We start from the raw sequence: 18727 nt of genomic DNA, 5'->3' as shown, positions 1-18727 counted from the left end.
CGGATACAGTTCTGGGGAGGAGAAGTAAAAGCACAAGGTCAAGGAGGAGGAGCAGCACCGTGAGCCTCCTGCCGGGGAAGGGCGGGTGGCTGAGCCCGATCTGCAGGAGGCGGGCAGCGACGGCCAAGGGCTCTGGTGTCCAATCACACGGAGCGCACCTAGAAGAGGGACGTTTCGGCTTTCTTTTAAAATGCCAACCTTTGAAATGTGCCCACACGGTGCCTGGGCAGATGTTTAGATCCACGATGAGGAACTGCAAAGGACAAGCGAGAGTTTTGCTTTAAATCTCTTACGGTGTGATCTACGCAAGCGTGGGAGGACCGTGGTCTGGGATATGCACCCCCTCCCCTTCTCGCCCCCCACCCCCAACCCTTTCTCCTCACATTCACAGTTTGGGGCCGAAGTGACACTGTGAGTCGTGTTAATATTTTCTGTGACATGCACATTGCTGGTTGGTTATTGAGACCCTTCTGGACCCTGAGCCGGAGACTTTTGTTGGAAAGGTGAACTCAGTCGATGTTGTTTTCAGGTGAAGGGGAGGCCGGTGTCCCTGGCAGCATGAAGCAGGGACACACGGACCACTGGCCGCTCTGCCAGGAAGACATGGGCCACACTAGACCTGAGTCACGTTCCCCCGGCAACCTCAGGGGGAGACCCGTTCCATGGCTTGGAGTGCATTCCCATCTTTCCAGAATCTTACTTTCCAAGTTCATCATTCATGAGCAGGGCTGCTCTGGCCCTCAGTGCGGGGAGGGGTGCTACCCATGTCTGAGGGTCCCCCTCTGACCCCTGGCTGTGCCCCACTCCCTGGGGCCAGGGCTCTGGGGCCTGAGGAGACACGCCCACCTGCAGCCTGTGCCCTGTTTTCCAAGCCACGCTCGTGCCCCTGTCCCCGAGCACCCCGCACTGGGACCCAGCCTCCCCGCGGGCCTGCGTGGGTCTCCCCTCTGCGTCCACCCTCCACAGGGCCGGCCAGGCTGTGGGTGTGTGTGGGTGTGCGTGGGTGTGTACATGTGTGTGCATATCTGGGCTCCAAGGGGTGGCAGTTTCCACGGAGCACAGACAGCTCAGGTGGGCAGCCTGGGAGCCCACGGCTGGTGGTCACCTGCACACCTGGGCCCCTTTACAGGGCGGGGGAGAGCTGGCCTCCCAAGGGAGGGCGGGCTGGGCCGGTTCCGGGGGCCCCACTCCTGCCGCAGAGCAGAGAGGAGTCTGAGAGTCCCCAGTCCAAACCCAGCCTCTCAGGGCATCTGTCAGGACGGGAGACGCCGCACCTTCCCGAGCAGACTGGCCGGCGGGTGCACTGCGCCGGGTGCTCAGACCCACGTGGCTGCGCCTCCACCCGCCCCCGCCCCACAGGTGGGAGGGGCTGTCCCCACCCTCTGCTGGCCCTCCTCTGCCCGGCCACTGCGGTCAGCTCCCCACCCTGCCCCCGGCTGCATCTCTCAGCCACTTCAGATCAGGACGAGGGCTGTGGGGTCTGAAGTTCGAACAAAACGCATCGTGATGGCGATGCGCACAGTCAGTAGCCACCCCGTCTCCACAGCCCTGCGCCTGCCCTTCTCTGACGGCATGTGCGTGCGTTCCCTCTGTGCCCTTATCCGGGGGCACCGCTGGGTGGGGCTCCCCTGTTGGGGTGGGGAGCTCTGGTCCTTGGGATAGTGGAGTCGCCCTGGAGGGAGGAGGCCACCCCCCAGCTGTCAGCATCAGCTGTCCTCTAGGCGAGGAGGGGTGGGCGGTCCCTGCGGTCCCCGTGTGGTCTCTGCTCTCACGCCCGGGGAGGAGGGGCCTGGGGTGCCGACAGATGGCGGCCCCGGGGCTGGCCTCCCGCACCCGCCCTGTTAGCCACTCAGAGGGGGGCAGGCTGTGGTGGGAGGGGTGGGGCGGCAGGACAGGGAGGTGTTTGTGTCCATCTCAGAAACAACAGGAGAGGACGCAGGTGCCCCACAGTGATGGGGGGCGGGGCGAGGGCGTTACAGGGGACAAAGTCTGCTATCGAGTGACAAAACAGTTTGAGAGATGATGCAATCCTTCCGTCAACTCGGACACATAAATCACAGCCCTGTTTTGGGGTTGTCCTGTGTGAACGCGCCCGTCGAGAGAGAAAGCAGGCAGGCCCCGAGTCGTGGGCGGGAGCGAGGCGTCTCACAGGGAAATGGAGGAACAGGTCCTGCCTGTCCCCCTGTGTCCCTCTGCACGGCGCCTTCCTGGTCACTCGCTCCCGCTGCGGCTGCTGACCCCTGAACCCCTGTCGTGGAAGTCGGTGTGAGCCAGGGCCTGGGAGCAGCCTGCAAGGGGGACCTCAGACACACGGGGTGGTTGTCTGAGGGGGATCGGGTGGGCACGGGCCTCTCCGGCCCCGCAGGTGGTCTCCTGGCGTCAGGTGCTGCACTGAGGGGCTGACGGGGACTGGAGGGGTGGCCTGGAAGCAGTCACACATGGGGGTGGGGTTGTTGGACCCTCTAAAGACACCACTGATGCACCTCGAGGTGTCTGCCCCCTGGGTTCCCCGGGAAACCGGGGCAGAACACGCTCTGGCAGAAACTTCGCTTCCAGTCCAGGTGATTTAAGAAGCCGGTAAACTGGCATGTTGTCATTTTTAAATACGAAAATCTGATTTGGGCCCTGGCTGGTGTGGCTCAGTGGACTGAGCACCGGCCTCGGAACCAAAGGGTCGCTGGTTCGATTCCCAGCCAGGGCACAGGCCTGGGTTGCAGGCCAGGTCCCCAGTGGGAGGGGGGTGCACGAGAGGCAACCACACACTGATGTTTTTCTCTCTCCCTGCCCCCTTCTCCTTTCTAAAAAAAATAAATAAAATCTTAAAAAAAAAAAAGAAAGTCTGGTTTGTTTTAATACTCTCGGAGCCAGGAGGGAACTCGGGCAATAACTATCCTTAGAGCCGTGTCCGGTTCCTGGGACGTGGGAGGTGTTTGTCATCGACTGAATAACTAACCGAGTCTAAAGCGGCCAAAGCCCCTTGGTGGGTTCCCCAGCTCCCATCTCTATTTCTGATACCGTCCTCAGACTGTTTTGACTAGGACACCACATTTTGACGTTTTGACGTCAGTCTCGGCCCCAAGTCCAAGGCGGGGCCTTCAGGGCGGGGAGGCTGACTCCGGTTTCTTACTTTGGAGCCCCGCTGCCTTTTTCCACGGGGCAGTCCCTCCTCCGCCCCGCAGGAGGCAGGCGACGACCTTGCCTGACGGAGCCCGGACACTGTTAGCGTGGCAGGTGCTGCCGCCGGCGGGCAAAGCCCCTCGGAGGCCCTGGCGGTGCCCCCGCCTGCCCGCCCGGGAGCCCGTCCAAGGAGCCAGGGCCGGGAGGGCGGAGGTTATCGGCGGCGAACAGCGGGCAGGGCGGGCTGGGTGCCCGAAGGCCGGGCACGTCCTGTGAGTCTGATTAATTTCTGCGAAGCTGCGTCTTATCTCTGCCAAGCTGTGATATCTCATAACCCTGGCAGGCTTGCCCCAGACCCGAGTCTCCAGACTCCAGTGGGCTGCTGAATTTGCTTGGCGGTGAGCCCGGTAGCGAAAAGCCTTCCTTTTAACTAAACCCTGTGGCTCCGGGGGCCCCGAGTGACCCTTTCCTTCCGGGAGAACAGTGCCTATTCCAGCATTCCGGACTCACCACGGGGGCCCAGCAGCTCCTGGACGAAGCGTTTTTCTTCCCTCTGGGAGCGAGCCTGGTCCGACCGCCCCCTAGGCACGGAGAGACTGGCAGAATTCCCAGCAGATGTGGTTTAGAGCAGCTCAAGGTGTTGGGTTGGAGTTTTCACGTATTGCAGGAAACAGTCCTAGCGGGGAAGTCACGGGGCAGGTTTATTTTTCAGAATCAGTGCCGTGGAGAGGTCAACTGTATTTCTCTCACGTTCCTCTGGATTCCCCCACCCTTTCGTTTCTGCATTTCTCTCCCCGTGAAGCCCTTCTCGCCCAGGTGAACGCGCAGCTGGTGCGTCCCTTCACCTGCGCCCGCCCACCCTCCGGTTACGGGGCTCTCCTCATGGAGACAGGGGGGTCGGTCTCTGTCGGCGTGCTGAGTCACGCAGGCGGAAAACAGCAGGCCTAAGGCACCGCGTCGTCATAAAAGTTAATTCCACGTGCCCACAAGACTTCCTGTTGTCCCTCCGAGATTTCAGGGCAGCTGTCTCCTTTCCCGCTTTCCGACGGTTGGATGGTCAATGACTCAAAGTCTGGGGAAGTGGGAAGTCACCACCATTTTATTTTCACTTGGTTTAAGTCCTTCAAATGGTCATTCGTGTGTCAAGAGCTTTCCTTGGAGGGCGGGTCCGCCGATGGCACCAGTAAGGCGTCATTTTAAATTTCTCTGGCTTCAAGGCAGAAGGAGAACCAAGAGAAGCTTCCAGCATCCTTGGGGTTTTGGAATTCTCTGCCCGGTCTTCCGAGTCGTCTTGTGCACACTCAGACAGCCCCTCTAACGGCCCCTTGGAGCGCCTCCGAGAGCACCCTCCTTGGCCTCCGCGTGCGAACAGGAGCACCTCTCCTTTTGCAAAGATACTCTTTTCTGTTGCGCCACATTTGATTACCGAGAGTGACTGCAGTGGCCCATCTGGGTGAAGGAGGCAGGCTGGGGGCCAGAGCAGGGGGTGAGCACGCACTCACCTGGCTGGAGTCGGGCTGCGGGCACTGAGGGGGCAGGCGCCCCGTGCCCTGGGCCTGGGTTCTGTATTCCAGAGCACGGGGAGACAGCCGGTGAGCCCGGTGACGGGATTAGCGGGGGCGGTGGGCGGGCAGGACCCCTGTGCTGCTGGTTTGCCCCCGCCCGTCTGCGGCTGCACTTGCACCTCTCCATTGGCGATGCCTGTCGGTGCCCTGTGTCCTGTGCCTTTTCTCATCCGCAGGTGTCATCGTGTGAGAGCCGTGACCTGCGCCTCGGGGAGACACCCAAAGGAAAGACCTTTCTAGGCTCTTCCGGCCCGGGCGAAGTGGGGCCAGATCAGCCTGGGGAGGGAGTTAGCGCTCGGGAGCCCTCTTCCCGGGGTGGGGGGGTATCTGCAGACTCGGGGGTCTAGGGGAGGAAATCCGTCTTTGGGGGGCGGGGGAGGCCGCCCCTCTGTCCCTTGTCCTGAACGTCAGTGTGGCTGAGCACGCGTGCCTTCCCCCAAAGGTGTGGAGATCGGCTGAAGAGGACTCAAGGTGCGCACAGGTGACCACTGGGCACCACCAGGAGGGGTTCGTTAGGGCGTGGCCAGGCTAGTTGGCCGTGTGTGTCTTGTTCCAGGTCAGCGTGTGCACGGTCTCGGGCGCTGGCTTTGCTGGCCGTTCCTGCTCCCGGCCCTGCAGAGGGACCGTGAGGCCGTAGGAAGCCTGTCACAGGGCACCAGGGAACAGCCATCTGCCCCTCTGGAGGAAGGGGAGTTGGAAACCGGTTTGCATATATGCCACCCCCGTGCAAATGCGTCCGTTTCCTTGTTCGCCCTGACGGTGTCCCCTCCTTTCCCCGGAGAGCTGGCTGCGGCGTGTGGGCGGAGGATGAGCGTGCTTCCAGGCACCCTCGGGGCCACGTGCCCCCTCGCTGCACGGCCGCCGCCCGGGCCCTGCTGGGGCGGGAAGCTGGTCCCCAGGAGGCACGCCTCCAGGTGTCCCAGGCGTCACAGGTAACTAAACCGGGCCGACAAACTTGCAGAGCCCGGACTTTCAAGTCCAAGTGCCGTCTCCCGAGGCCCGGAGATTTGAAGAAGCTGTGCTCGTGGGCGAAGTACCGTCCCCTCTCTGTCGTTCCCACCGACCGGGCTGCCCGGGTCTGATCTCTGCGTCTAGAAAAGGGCTGGCAAGCTCCTTCCCGAGCCCAGACCTACACAGGACAAAACCCGCACCGGGGTCGCCGGGGTCGCCGGGGTCGCCATCGTTGCCCGGGCCGGGGCGCAGAGGGCTGAGAAGCCCCCGTGCCTTCCTGCTAAGGGTGTGCAGTGAAGGGCTGTGTGAGATTTTTTAAAATATTATACTGGCTTTTTTTCTTTTTATTGTTCAACTACAATTGTCCCCATTATCCACCCTTACTCTCTCCCACCCCACCCATCCCCACCTCCCACATCCAACCCTCCCCCCTCCTTTCCCCGTTATCCCCCCCCGCCCCCCCGGCCCCCCGCCCCCCCGCCCCCCGCACCGCTCTGGTCACTGTCAGTTTGCTCTTAATTTCCACGTCTCTGGCTCTATTTTGCTGGCTTGTTTGTTTTGTTTGATGAGGTTCCACTTACAGGTGAGATCATGTGGCGTTTGTCTTTCACCACCTGGCTTCCTGCACTTAGCCTGAAGCTCTCCAGGTTTTCTCAAGGTTTTTAATAATGAGGTTTCCTGATGTAGCCTGTCAGCGAGAGTGGAGAAACTCTTATAGCCTTTGCCTTTCTGATGTGAGGCTCGATGCCTCGGGGTCGTGCAGGGCCTGATGTTCAGATGAGAAAGTCGGTCTCCTTGTCACCGCCGCCCCTTCGAGGCCCAAGGCTGCGTGGACCAACGCCGTGCCCACTCTGCCCACTCCGCCCGGAACAGGCAGACGGCACATTGAGTGCCCAGTGCACCTGCTGGGATGGGTTGGCCTTAAGGACAGTGAAACCATTAAATAATAAGCACAACTGATAATATAATTTTGCACACGACACCACCGAAATACTGCAATTTCCCATGACATAGACTTCTCACCTGTTGCTATCAGGAATTGATTGACATCTTTCTTGAAAAAAAAAACATGCAAGAAATCCCCTTTGGAAAACCTCTAAAATCATGGGAGCTAGAGAGGCAACTGGGAACTGGATTTTTAGAGAGGGAAGGGAGGGAGAAAGATAGAGAGAGAGAGAGAAACATCAATGTGCAGTTGCTGGGGGCTGTGGCCTGCAACCCAGGCATGTGTCCTGACTGGGAATCGAACCTGGGACACTTTGGTTCACAGCCTGCGCTCAATCCACTGAGCTACGCCAGCCAGGGCTGGGAACGGGATTATTACCCACCGTGCGTCTCCGGTCCAATAAACGTGTGAAGCAGAAAGGGCACCACCGGGTTGGGAGCTGGGGGCAGTGGGCTTCAGATGTGGGTTTTGCCCGTGACTGTGACCTTGGGCAACAAGCCTCCCAGCTTCTTTGGGTCCACATCTCTGCAGTCGTGGATTAATGGACCGGTCATGAGCCTATTTTTGTTGTGCAAGAGGCATTTCAGGCAAAACACGGTTGCCACGGATTCTGGTCTGCAGAAGTGAGTTACACAGTACCGGGGGAGGGGGTGGGGCTCCGCGGAGAAAGGCCTGGCGCAGCGTGCGCAGGTGGTGGGGCCAGAGTGGGTGGTTTCGGAAGCCGAGCGCTGGGGCTACCGGGCGGCGGGGACAAGGTGCGGATAAAATTGCGGTGATGCGTGAAAAGTAGTGCGAAGCTGTGCACTGCACTCAAGGTGGCAGCCATAGGGAAACCTCCCTCCACAGTGGGCTGCTCCGCCCTCAGGGCCGGCCAGTCTTGGGCTCAGCAATAGCTGCGTGTCTTGCCCCAGGCACCCAAGTCCCAGGGGAGCGCTCACGGGACCACTCGTGTACCTACCGAGTGTCTTCCCGTCCTGACCACTGGGTTCTAGAGTCGTAAGGGAGTAGTTTCAAAGTGATTTTCAAATCAGTAACAGCTAAAACTAATCTTAAAGTATGGGTATTTTCTTGTGGGGTTTTTTCACCTTAAAAGGATTTTTAAAAAAGATTTTATTTATTTATTGTTGCAGAGGAGGAGGGAGGGAGAAAGACAGGGAGAGAAACGTCAATGTGTGGTTGCCTCGAGCACGCCCCCTACTGGGGACCTGGCCCACAGCTGAGGCCTGTGTCCTGGCTGGGAATGGAACTGGCGACCCTTTGATTCACAGGCTGGCACTCAATCCCCTGAGCCACACCAGCCAGGGGCATTTTAAAAGGACATTTTAATGGTGCCAAAACGCACCACAAAATGTGCCATCTTCCCCATTTTTAAGCGTGTATAGTTCAGTAGTGCTAAGTATGCCTATGCATTATTGTGTAAGTCATCTTTGGAACTTTGTCAGCCTGTGAAACTTTGCACCTATCCAGCAACTCTTCCCCCTGTGCCCCCTGCCTGGGCACCGCCGTTCTGCTCTGTGTCCGTGGAGCACGGGTGTGTTGAGGTGAGTGCCATGCCTGTTACATAATTTGTTTGAAACACCCAAGCACATGGCCAAAAGCCTCCGACAGCCCCAAAGGGTTTGGAATGTGAGTTTCATCATCCTTAACTTCTAGCACTTCTGTTACACTCTGATCTTTTTCCAAAGACATTCCGTGTATTTATAAATGTACTGGGTGTGTCACCCTAAACATGCACGCCACAATTATTGAGAAATCATTAAATTTCTTGGGCTGACATTGGTGAATAAGATTCTGTGAGTTTGAAGTGCACTATTCCTTAACACATCCTCTGGATTTTGCATCGCACACTCCACTTTGAACGGGCCATGCTATTTTTACCCAATATGTTTTAGGCCACACATTTTCAGTACATCTAGCTCTTTTTCCCTTTGGATGGTTACATAGGATTCTCGTGAGGCACCATGATTGTCTTAACCAGCTCCCAGCATCGGAAGCCAGATCATTTCTAGTTTTCTGTGACTCCGTCTTTGCTGCAGGGATTAGGTGCTCACCTGTCCGCACATAGACACGTGTGCCTGTGTGATAAACTCCTGGAAGGGAGCTCGCGGGACCAAAGAGCGTGCGTACTGTAAGTTTTGATGACTGGTATTAAGAGCCCCCCATAAAGGTCGTGCACCCAAAGGGTCAGAGGAGATATCCTGGCCCAACATGTTGGCAAACAGCAAAGTGTTTGGTGATAAAAACCCAGAGAAAAGAAATGGGACCCCGTGATGGTGAAAACATGAGTCAAGGCAGAGGTCCTCGCCACAGAGCACTGTGACCCCCACGGGACCTCTGAGAACACCTGGGGACATTCCGATCGCCGCCCCGGAGCGGGTGTCAGCGGTGTGCCACGGGGAGAGGCCAGGGGTCCTGGTGTACACCCCCCCACTGCACGGGGTGGCCCCAACAAAGAATTCTCCAGCTCAACACATCCGTGGTGCAGAGGCGGAGAAGTTCGAGCTTATAGCCGTCTCCGCATCATTTTCTTCGCCTGGCTCACACAAGACGATTTTCGGCTGATCTCCGGGTCTCTTTTAAAAAGTTTGTTCTGTGGCATCACCCACGCCATGAACCCTTCCCTCAGTGTTTGCCCTGCGTCTTGGCTTCGGCGACGCTATTTATCACGTAGACACGCGTGTTTTATTCAGCCAGAGCCGTCAGCCTTGTCAGGCATTCGCGATCCTGTGCAAACCCATAAGCCCGTCTGAGATCGAGATTTTGTTTTTCATTTGGTGAGATTCACCCGGTGGCTTTGGGTTTGGGGCTTCCTCTGGCTCTCGGACTTTCATCTACCCAAGAGGAAACGAATCTCACACACCACTTGGGCGCAGGAGGTGACTCGGGGAGCCGTGTCCCTTTGGTTCCGGCGGCCAGCTGTACCCCTGCCCCTGCAGCGGTGACTGACTCTGTCCACCGTGTTTCGGGGTCTGGGGAAGCTGACTCCGGCCGCACTCGGACTCTCCTTCGGAGTGGTCTTGGTTACGATTGGACGTTTATTTTTCCAAGTGAACTTTAGAGTAGCTCGAAGAGTCTTTTAAAAGTGATTTTTCTTTTTAAAAATAGTTTAAAAATGCATCACCTTTATTCTGATTTTCAGATACCAGAGAATTTTGGTAAATTGTATAATTTAGGGCACCTCTGTGTTAGCAAGTTTTAGCCATCTATGGACTGAGGAATCTGGGATCCGTCCCACCCTCCCTCCCTTCCTTCCTCCCTCCCTCCCTCCCTCCCTTCATTCCTTCCATCTAGGCACCAAGGATCTCCCCCCACCGACGCCCTCCTTCTAAAGCTCGTGAGCAGGCGGAGGTGCTCAGGGACATGCCCCAGGGGGCTGGCGAGAGGGGAGGCTGCCTTGGCCTTCCTTTCAGCCCCACCCTCCCCGCCCGAGGGCAGAGTCAGGTGTCCTTTGTCCCACTGGAAACCCATCCAGCTGGGCCGGAGGCGGAGGGAGACGGCTTTTTATGCAACAGCTGGGACAGGAGATAGATAGCTGTGAAACTTCTCGTGTGGGTAGGTCCTGAAGGGTACTGGGCGATTATGTTCATTTCCAGCTGCAGCGATGACGCTGCTGTGTAAAAGCTGACGGTGCAGGACGCTGGGCGCAGGTGCACAGCCCTGAGCTCTGCTTTCCGAGTGCCACGCGGGAGTGTGATCATTGTTGAATTGTTCAATAAACACGGGAGCTTTTTATACTATTTTCTATATTTTTGAATGTATTTGAAATTTGCATAATAAAAATGTAAAAATGTTCCAAAAAAAAAAAGGAAAAGAGAAACATGGTTGACCAGTCTTTTTACAAAAGGAAAGAGATGGTACGTCTCCAAAGTTGGGGACCGCGATACTGTCCTTGGACGCTGTCTGGCTTTGGATGTGACGTTTGTGATTCTGTCTCCGGAGACCGGAGTGTGCGTTGTCGGAGGCGGCTCATGAGCCTGGGTCCCCTTAAGACCTCGTGCAGCGTTCAAAGTGCAGTGGCCACCGTGGCCACCTCAGGTTGTCGCCAGGGTTAAACGGGGCATCTTTCAAAATACTCGAAAATGACGTGGACAGGTTTGCAGGAGAGACGTTTTACATCTGTGACCCGTGCTTGCCTTCGTGCAGCCGTGGACACACCTGTGAGCTGGAGGGTGTCCCCGGAGCCGGGCGCCCGCGAGGGTGGGGGGGACGAGGCCGCCGGCAGTGCGTCTCTACCCAGAGCCAGTCTGGGGTCCCCAACAGCGTGTACCCCCCTATGCCCGTGCCCAGCATGTCACATGGGGATTGATGGACAGCTTCTCTGACGTAAATGTTTGCTTGTTCAACTGTTCCTAAATCACAGGAGCATTCCTCCTCCTGTTGTTTATTCACGTCTGAAGTTCTATTTGCAAGTCACAGAGTTCATTCAAAGGCATCGATCGCTCCAAGCGCTAAGTGTCCACGCAACCCAGAGCGTGGCCTCGGGAGCAGGGCCTGCCCTCCCTTCCGAGTTCTGCTCGTGCCCCGCTTGCCCTGCGGGGGCCTGGTCCTTGGCCGGCTTTGCTGTGGGGGCTATTCCTCCCTCGTCCCCTGGTGGGCTCTGGGTCACTTGAGGGGGCCCCTCACAGGCTCCATACTGGGTAGGCGTTCTGGGCCCCCCGGGCACCTGGCTCTGGCCCAGCTTAGTTAGCAGGAGGTACCCAACAGGAAAGCAGGGGACAGGCAGTGCCTGCTGCGTGACTCAGCCTCAGGTGCGTCTTGGTGGTTGTAACTCCTGGCCAGGCCTCCAGTGAGTTCAGGTGGGCCAGTAACTCCTCCGTCCTTCCCTCTGTCCTTCCCTCTGTCCTTCCCTCTGCCCTTCCCTCTGTTGCCTTGTACACTCCAGTTTGCATCCCTGACCCTTGTATCACTTTCAAGTCCCATCACCTGTGTGGCAAACTCCATCTCCCCCCCCGCCCCCCTCACAGTGAGCTGGCTCTCTCTCAAGTACCAGCGGGGTTTCTGTTCTCTGATCCGGCCCTGGTCAGTGCGATGACTCTGGAAACTTCATTCTACTGTCGAGGAAACAGAGCCAGACACCGTGTCTCTCACTCAATGTGCGGGGGGCCAAACCTGGGTCTTCAGACCCCAGTGTCAAGTCCAACACAGCTGGACACCAGGCATTCAACACTCACATTGTCACATAATATCAGGAGTCCAGGTGGACTGGTTTAGACGCATAGCATGATTTTTAAAACGTCACATTGAGAGAAATGTGGAAAGCAAATGATTTTAGATAGAGTTTTGATCCCCATCGCTCCTTATCAGTCCAGGCCACCTCGGAAGGCGTGGTTTTGGAAAGGTCGGAGGAGCGAGCCTCTGGGCTGTGAGATGCGATCACTTCCCGAGGGGGAAATTAGCTCCGGAACATTCCACGTCCTCACGGTCTCCAGGCCTGGGCCGCGGCCATTTCTGCCCTCACCCACAGGCCACGGCAGCCTCGTGTCCAGACTGTCCCCCTCCGGCCGCCGGTGTGAGACACAGTCCCGCCCACCTGCCCCTCTGACTGCCCCCCGTGGCCCCCTGTCTGGGACACAGACGCTCCTTCTCCATCTTCCCTTCCCCCCCAGTCCTGGCCAGAAAGCCTTCTCTTGCCCTGGGGTTTCATCTCGTGTCTTTGAGAGTCAAAACTGTCCTGACCGTGGGTGTGCGGCTGCACCTTTGTTGAGGGAACGGTGTAGCCAGGAGTCAGGGAGCCTGGGTGTCGTCCGAGGTCCCCGCTCGTCTTCCCAAGTTGGGGCACCGCTCCTCCTCCAGGGAGACCTGGCCTCCTCCAAACCACACTCACGGTTTTTAAAAACTCTATTTTATCATCCACTAATTCTGTAATCACATCAAACCCCGCCCCCCTTCAACTAGGTATTTTACACCTACGTGTTGATTTGGGAACCTCTGTTGGGTTAGTTTTCAAGTCCTGCATGCAGGGTCCTACTGGCTTATAAAAGTCTATTTTGAGCTCAAAACAAGTGTTTTGGTGCTTTATGAGTCTTACTTATGTGAGTCTTTTGTTTCCAAGGCTCTCAGATAATAACATTTTCTACCAGCCAAGAACATGTGACAAAACTCAAGAACAACCCAGGGTTTCCAGGTTGAGCAAATGCAAATGAGGCAGTCCCAGTTAAAGCGAAACTGCAGGCAAAGAACGAGTGCTCGCGCTAGTGTAAGTGTGCCCCAGACAATGTTTGTCTGGTGCACAGGATTTGGGACACACGTTTGCTGAAGTGTTACCCGTTGTCTATCTGAAATCCAAGTTAAAGGGGCACCCTGTAGTTCATCCGTCATTTATTCAAACAAAGAATGATCTTGCGTCGTTTACTTGTAAAAACTGTTTCTTCCCTGAAGGCTTCTGCAGCAACATCACCGATAAGAACCATGGTGGTCTTTTGAAGTTTCTCTTTTTATTTCTTTTGCCCGCTGTTTGTTTGAAGCACTACGGCAGGCTAGTTTCACGGGCAGAAGTGTTTGTAAGCTGAGTGTGTACAACGCACCGCTCTTCACATCAAAGAGCTTTGCTAACGACTGCGAGCAAGGCATCGGGGGAAATCCAGGAGAGAGAAGCTGTTCTTTCTGTTGATGTGTGCGTGAGTGTGCATACGAGTGTGTTTGTGTGTGCATGCATGTAAATGTGCGTGTGTGAGAGTGTGCATTAGTGTGAGTGAGCTCATGTGTATGGGTGTGTGAGTGTGTACATGTGTGTGAAATGTCTGTGTGTGTACACAAGTGGATGTGTATGTGTGTGTACGTGTGTGAATGTGTGTGTGAATGCATATGTGCATGTGTGTGAACAAGGATGTGAATGTGTGAGTGTACATGTGTGAATGCAAGTGTGTGAATGTGTGTGCGCAAGTGTGAATGTATGTGTGTGAGTGTGTGAATGTGTATGTGTATGGATGGATGTGAGTGTGTGTGATGAGTGTGTGAATGTGTATGTGTGGATGTACGTGCAAGTGTGAATGTAATGTGCGTGAGTGTGTGAATGTGTGTGTGCAGATGGATGTGAGTGTGTTTGTAATGTGTGTGAATGTGCATGCGTGAGTGTACGTGCAAGTGTGAATGTATGTGTGAGAGAGTGAGTGTGCGTGTGCATGTGTGTGAGTGTGTATGTGTGAGTGCACGTGGAGGGCGCGGACGGCCGAGGCCTCACGCGTGTGGGAAGCGGGGTCTGGAAGACCCCGTCGTTGCGCTCCCGCCCCTTCTGTCCGGCGCAGCGTGCCCCAGACTTGGTCTGCCTGCCTCCCCCCGGCAGCGAGCAGCTTGTCTACAGCCCCCGGAGGAGGAGGAGGCACGAAGTTAGGGACACTGAGCGACCCCCCACATGGAGAGATGTGAGTGGGCGGAGGCAGCGGCCAGGGGCGGCTCTGGGCGAGTTAGGGGTCTCTCTTCTGGCTCAGTCGTCACCAGCGAGGACCCTCCGGAGAAACTCTTGGTCATCACAGCAACAGGATGGTGTGGCTGAGCCCAGCCGCTGCCTTGGAGAAGTGCATGCAGATGACCCCTGAGTTCCCCCTGGGGGGGGGGCCAGGAAAGAGGAGTGGGCCCCTCCACCCTCAGGCCCAGCCCCGGGAGCCCGGCGTGGACAGTGTGGCTGCAGGCCCAGCGACGCAGCCGCCCGTGGGAGCACCTGTCACCTGCCATCGGGGAGTCCTGCCCAGCAGCAGGCGCCTCCAGAGTCCCTGGTCCGCATGCACCCCTGCCTGCAGGGGACTCTGACCCCAGCGGCTCCCGTGGCTACGGCACGTCAGCCATGGCGGTGCAGGGAGGGGTCCTGGCCGTCCTGGCGGCCGACTCGGTGTTGCACGGCAACTTGATTGCGGGCCCCTTACTCTGCTTCCAGTTGGGCACTTCCCATGGCTTCGAGGTAGGGGGCCCCACGGTTCAGGGAGGTGGTCGCTGGTCCGCCGAGAGGCCCCCAGGGGAGGTCTGACTGGGCGACAGTGCGCTCGGCCTGCGTGCCCGGTTCTCAGGGTGGGCTGTCCTCAGCTGCACCTGCACTGAGCGTCCGCCCTCGGAGCCGCCCTGCCCGAGCGCGGGTGCTGGCTCTGTCCACAGGGCCTTTTGTGCGAACGCTTGCATCTCAGTCTCCTCTCTCATTAAATAAGGAAGGTGATGGCACCCGCTGCCTCGGGTCCCTGTGAGAGTGCAGCGAGCCGGCTCGTGTGAAGGTTTGGGGACCGTGTGCGGTGTGTAGGAAGTGTCCGATGACTGCTAGCTACTCTCCAAGCTCCGGTGGCAAGGCCATGTTCAGGCTCAGGGTCTGTGTGGCAGGTGTAGTCTGATGGGACCTGGATAACGAGCCCGGCCTCAGGGACCAGCCCTGACGGGGTAGCTGCTTCCCCCGCGGCTGCACGTGCTCAGGTGTGCTTCTTAATCGTTGTTGTTGTTGGGCTACATGTCACACACCCATCACACCTGCTCTATTCTGAGGACGGAAAATATTCTAAACCCAGAATTCTGACCGGCACTGGAATAAGAAGACCGTTATCGGACACGCGAATCTAAAATTAGAATTTCAAATGTACCTCGTTTATACACCGTTTCCCACAGTTGGCGCCGTGTGTGGTTATTTTGCATTTTCAAAAGCAATATCAGTGACGCAGCAGGCACCAGCTCAGCTGAAACGTTTCGCAGTAATTCTGTTATTCTGGCTTCTCTCCCTCCCGTGAAGCTCTAACTCCGAGCGCCTGCAGCGTAATTGAAGTATTCCACCTCCCCGATTGTCTGGAAGGGCCTAGGTGAAATGGTGGTTAAACACTCACCATTTCTGTTATTAAATGGGGGCACTTATTTCCTGAGGCTGCTTTTGCTTCCAGCGCCGAGCTGCACTGAGCTGGGGGAGTGGCAGCCGCGGCTCCACCCTGTGCTGCCGCACCGAACACCCACGGGCCTGTTCTGCTGAGGGTTTTCAGTTTCCACTGTCGGAGTGGCACGGCTCCCTGTTTGGTTTTTACTTTTTAAAATTTTTAAATAAGATTTTATTTATTTTTAGAGAGAGGGGAAGGGAGGGAGAAAGAGAAGGAGAGAAACGTCAATGTGTGGTTGCCTCTCATGCGCCCCCTACTGGAAACCTGGTCCACAATCCAGGCATGTGCCCTGACTGGGGTTGAACTGGTGGCCCTTTGGTTCGCAGGCCGGCGCTCAATCCACTGAGCCACACCCTGCCCTCTCATTAGGTTTTGACTAAAAAATAACATGTCGACAAGGTCAAAGTCTGCCCCATTGCACCTCGTGTAGAGTTTCTTACGCTCAAGTGACACTATTCACATTAGAAAACTTAAAAATATTTTTAAAAATTAAAAAAAAAAACTCTCCTGTCTTTAATTCCATTTCCAAAGACTTAACCGTTCTCATCCTGCTGCTGTTACTGTAAGTCTCTATTCAGCACAAAGGAGGCATGACATTTCTGGTTACCGACTAACTCTTTTAACGAGATAACTGAAACTGTCCCGAGCCGCCAGTCACCTCTCAAGTCCTACTTGCATTTGTAACAGTTACTACGAATGTAACAGTTACTATAAATGTAACAGTTACTATAAATGTAACAGTGTGGAAAACTAAAGGCAAACAATACTTGCCATAATCGGGTTTCCAGAATGAAAATATCCGAGTAACACATGTTTAGCATCAACAGGTTAACGGAGCACAACCGGTCATGGACGTGTTAGGGAGAGGTAGGGCGTGAGTCTCCTTATCACGGCGGGGAGGGTGGGTGTTAGTCGTCTCAGGGGTCTGATGAAGAAACGAGGGTCCAGAGAGGCTAGCGCACCTGCTGACTTAGCCAGCGAGTTCGAAGGCTCCTCAAGAAGAGCCGGGTCTTTCTGATCCCTGGCCCTCGGCACTTGTCTTAAAACCTGAGCTACTCCTCAGTCCACGGGGAGAACGATGCTTCTGAACGACGCTCTCAGCACGGAGGCTCTGGATTAAAGACGTGGAAAGCTCTGACTCCAGCAGGTTGCCATCAGCAAGTCAAGTCCCCTGACCAGCTCGCTGGCTTGTCCTTTGGATGCCGAGTAGACAAAGAGCTTCTCCAACACAGTCCAGTTTGGGTCGTGACTTCCCGGGCAGGACGCGAAGCTGTCGTAGACTAGAGACTTGGGGTGAGGAGTCCCTGATGTTTTCGTTCCCGCCCAGGCCTTGAACTTTCAGTACCTGAGGCCGGTGGCTTCACTCGTGGGCTTCCGGGGAGGTCAGCGGGCCTCGTGGAGCGACTCCGGCCACCTGCAGCCCTGGGGTGGGCATCTGTGTGTTGCTTGGTGACAAACAGTGCCCTCCCCAGACCCCCACCCCGCCTGCCCTTTGTCCGGGGCATGGGGCCTTGGGGCTCTGGCAGGGTTGCTGGGCTTTCACTGAGAACACAGCTGTGGTCCAGGGTGGTTATCTCGAAGGACTTCCTGGAGGAGGAGCCAGGCCCCGAGGCCAGGGTGGCCAGCTGGCTCCAGGTGGCGAAGGAACGAGCTGCACTGGGAGCGAAGGACGCCAAAGTGCCGCGAGAACATTCCTGCCGGCGCCAAGGCCTGGCCCCGAGTGTCCTTGAGGCCCAGCTGTGTGGCTGTGATCGCCTTGTACTTGGCCATGAGGTGTGCTGTGGATTCCAGGGCCTGTCACATTTCCTTTACGCCCGAACTTGCTTGAAGCTACCAAAGCCTGACGTAAATGAGACTCGTTTGTTAGATGCAACGTCCGTTTACTCCCGAGTAGCACGCAGACACGCACGGCTGCTGCGGTTGACCCGGGATCCGAACCTGCGATTAGTAGGTGAGCAGGTGTCCGTGAGAAGGGACCTGGGCGCCCCGCAGTGTGTCTTGTAATAACTGTGGTCCTTGAGCTCCCAAGACACCAGCTGGCAAATTGTCACCTTGCAATTCTCTTTTCTCTAGAATACACGCACACACACCACCCTCCTAAACGCATTCCTCAGGGTCACAGCAACCTTCTCTGATGAGACATCGTTTAAAAACACTCCTTAGCCTGCAGCCTGGCTGAGGTCTGAGTGCACTGACAGGGTACGCTGTTCCAAGTCACATGACGGTGATCTGGTACGTGCAAACATCGTTGTGGAAGGACCCCCCTCCCCCACACACACACACCATCGAGTGCGTTAACCATGTCTCACACAGTTATCTTCTCTGGGTGTGAGCACATTTAAGTCCCCTCTTAGCAGATGCCAATGTGGCAACACAGCCTTATCGGCCAGATTCGCCCTGATTGAGCGACAGGAGATCTTATTCGTGTCAGGTCTCCGAGCTGGAAGGTGCCACCCCTTTCCCAGCCTCGCTCCGCGTCCTGCACCTCTGGCCCTGGCAGCCTCTTTTCTGCTCTGTCTCCACCACGCTGACTTTTATTTTTAAACACCCACGTGCGTACGTGAGAGCACGCAGCGTCTGTCTTGTCGTCTTTCGCTCAGCACGGAGGCCTCTGGGCCCACCCGTGACGTGTCGTCCCAGGATGACAGGGAGAAGCGGCTCGAGGTCCCCAGCAGTCAGGGACACGCAAATCAAGGCCCCGGTGAGATGCTCCCCCCAACCCCCCAGGCAGCTGTCAGAATGGCCAGAGACAGCCAGTGCTGGCAAGCGTGTGGGGCGCAGGGACGCTGGTGCCCCCCTGGGGTGGGGGATGCAGACTGGTGCGGCCACAGGGAGAACAGGGCGGAGGGTCCTTGGAAGATTAAAAATAGGAGGAAACTGTGACCCGGCCGTTCTACTTCCAGGTATTCATCCAAAGGAAGCGAGCACAGGATGAGCAGAGGTGGCTGCACGCCCCACGCTCCCCGCAGCGTCATGCACAGCGGGCCGGAGCGGGAGACGGCTGCCTGTCTGCCCCAGGGTGGAGGGCGAAGCCAGGTGGCTTACTTAGCCAGAAGAGAGAGATCCGGCCACTGGTGAAAAACACACGTGTTTGTCGTCATCAACCGTGAAATGACGTTTTAAGATGAGCTCATGACTCTCTAAGGACATAGAGGGAGCTGTCGAACTTACTTTGCTCAAAGCATGTGCACGGCGGCACGTTCTCAGAGCGCTCTGGGTCCTTTTCCTGTTACGCAGACTCAGGCTGCCGTTCTTCTCAGGCCGATAGTTGATCGAACCGTTCTGGAGTTTAAAGGGCTCTAAAACTCCAG

The sequence above is a fragment of the Phyllostomus hastatus genome, unplaced genomic scaffold, assembly GCF_019186645.2.
Source record: "Phyllostomus hastatus isolate PE091 unplaced genomic scaffold, TTU_PhHast_1.1 phas_contig_80, whole genome shotgun sequence".
In the NCBI taxonomy this organism is placed as follows: Eukaryota; Metazoa; Chordata; class Mammalia; order Chiroptera; family Phyllostomidae; genus Phyllostomus; species Phyllostomus hastatus.
The sequence above is the reverse complement of the archived record's forward strand: the minus strand, read 5'-3'. Positions refer to the sequence as shown.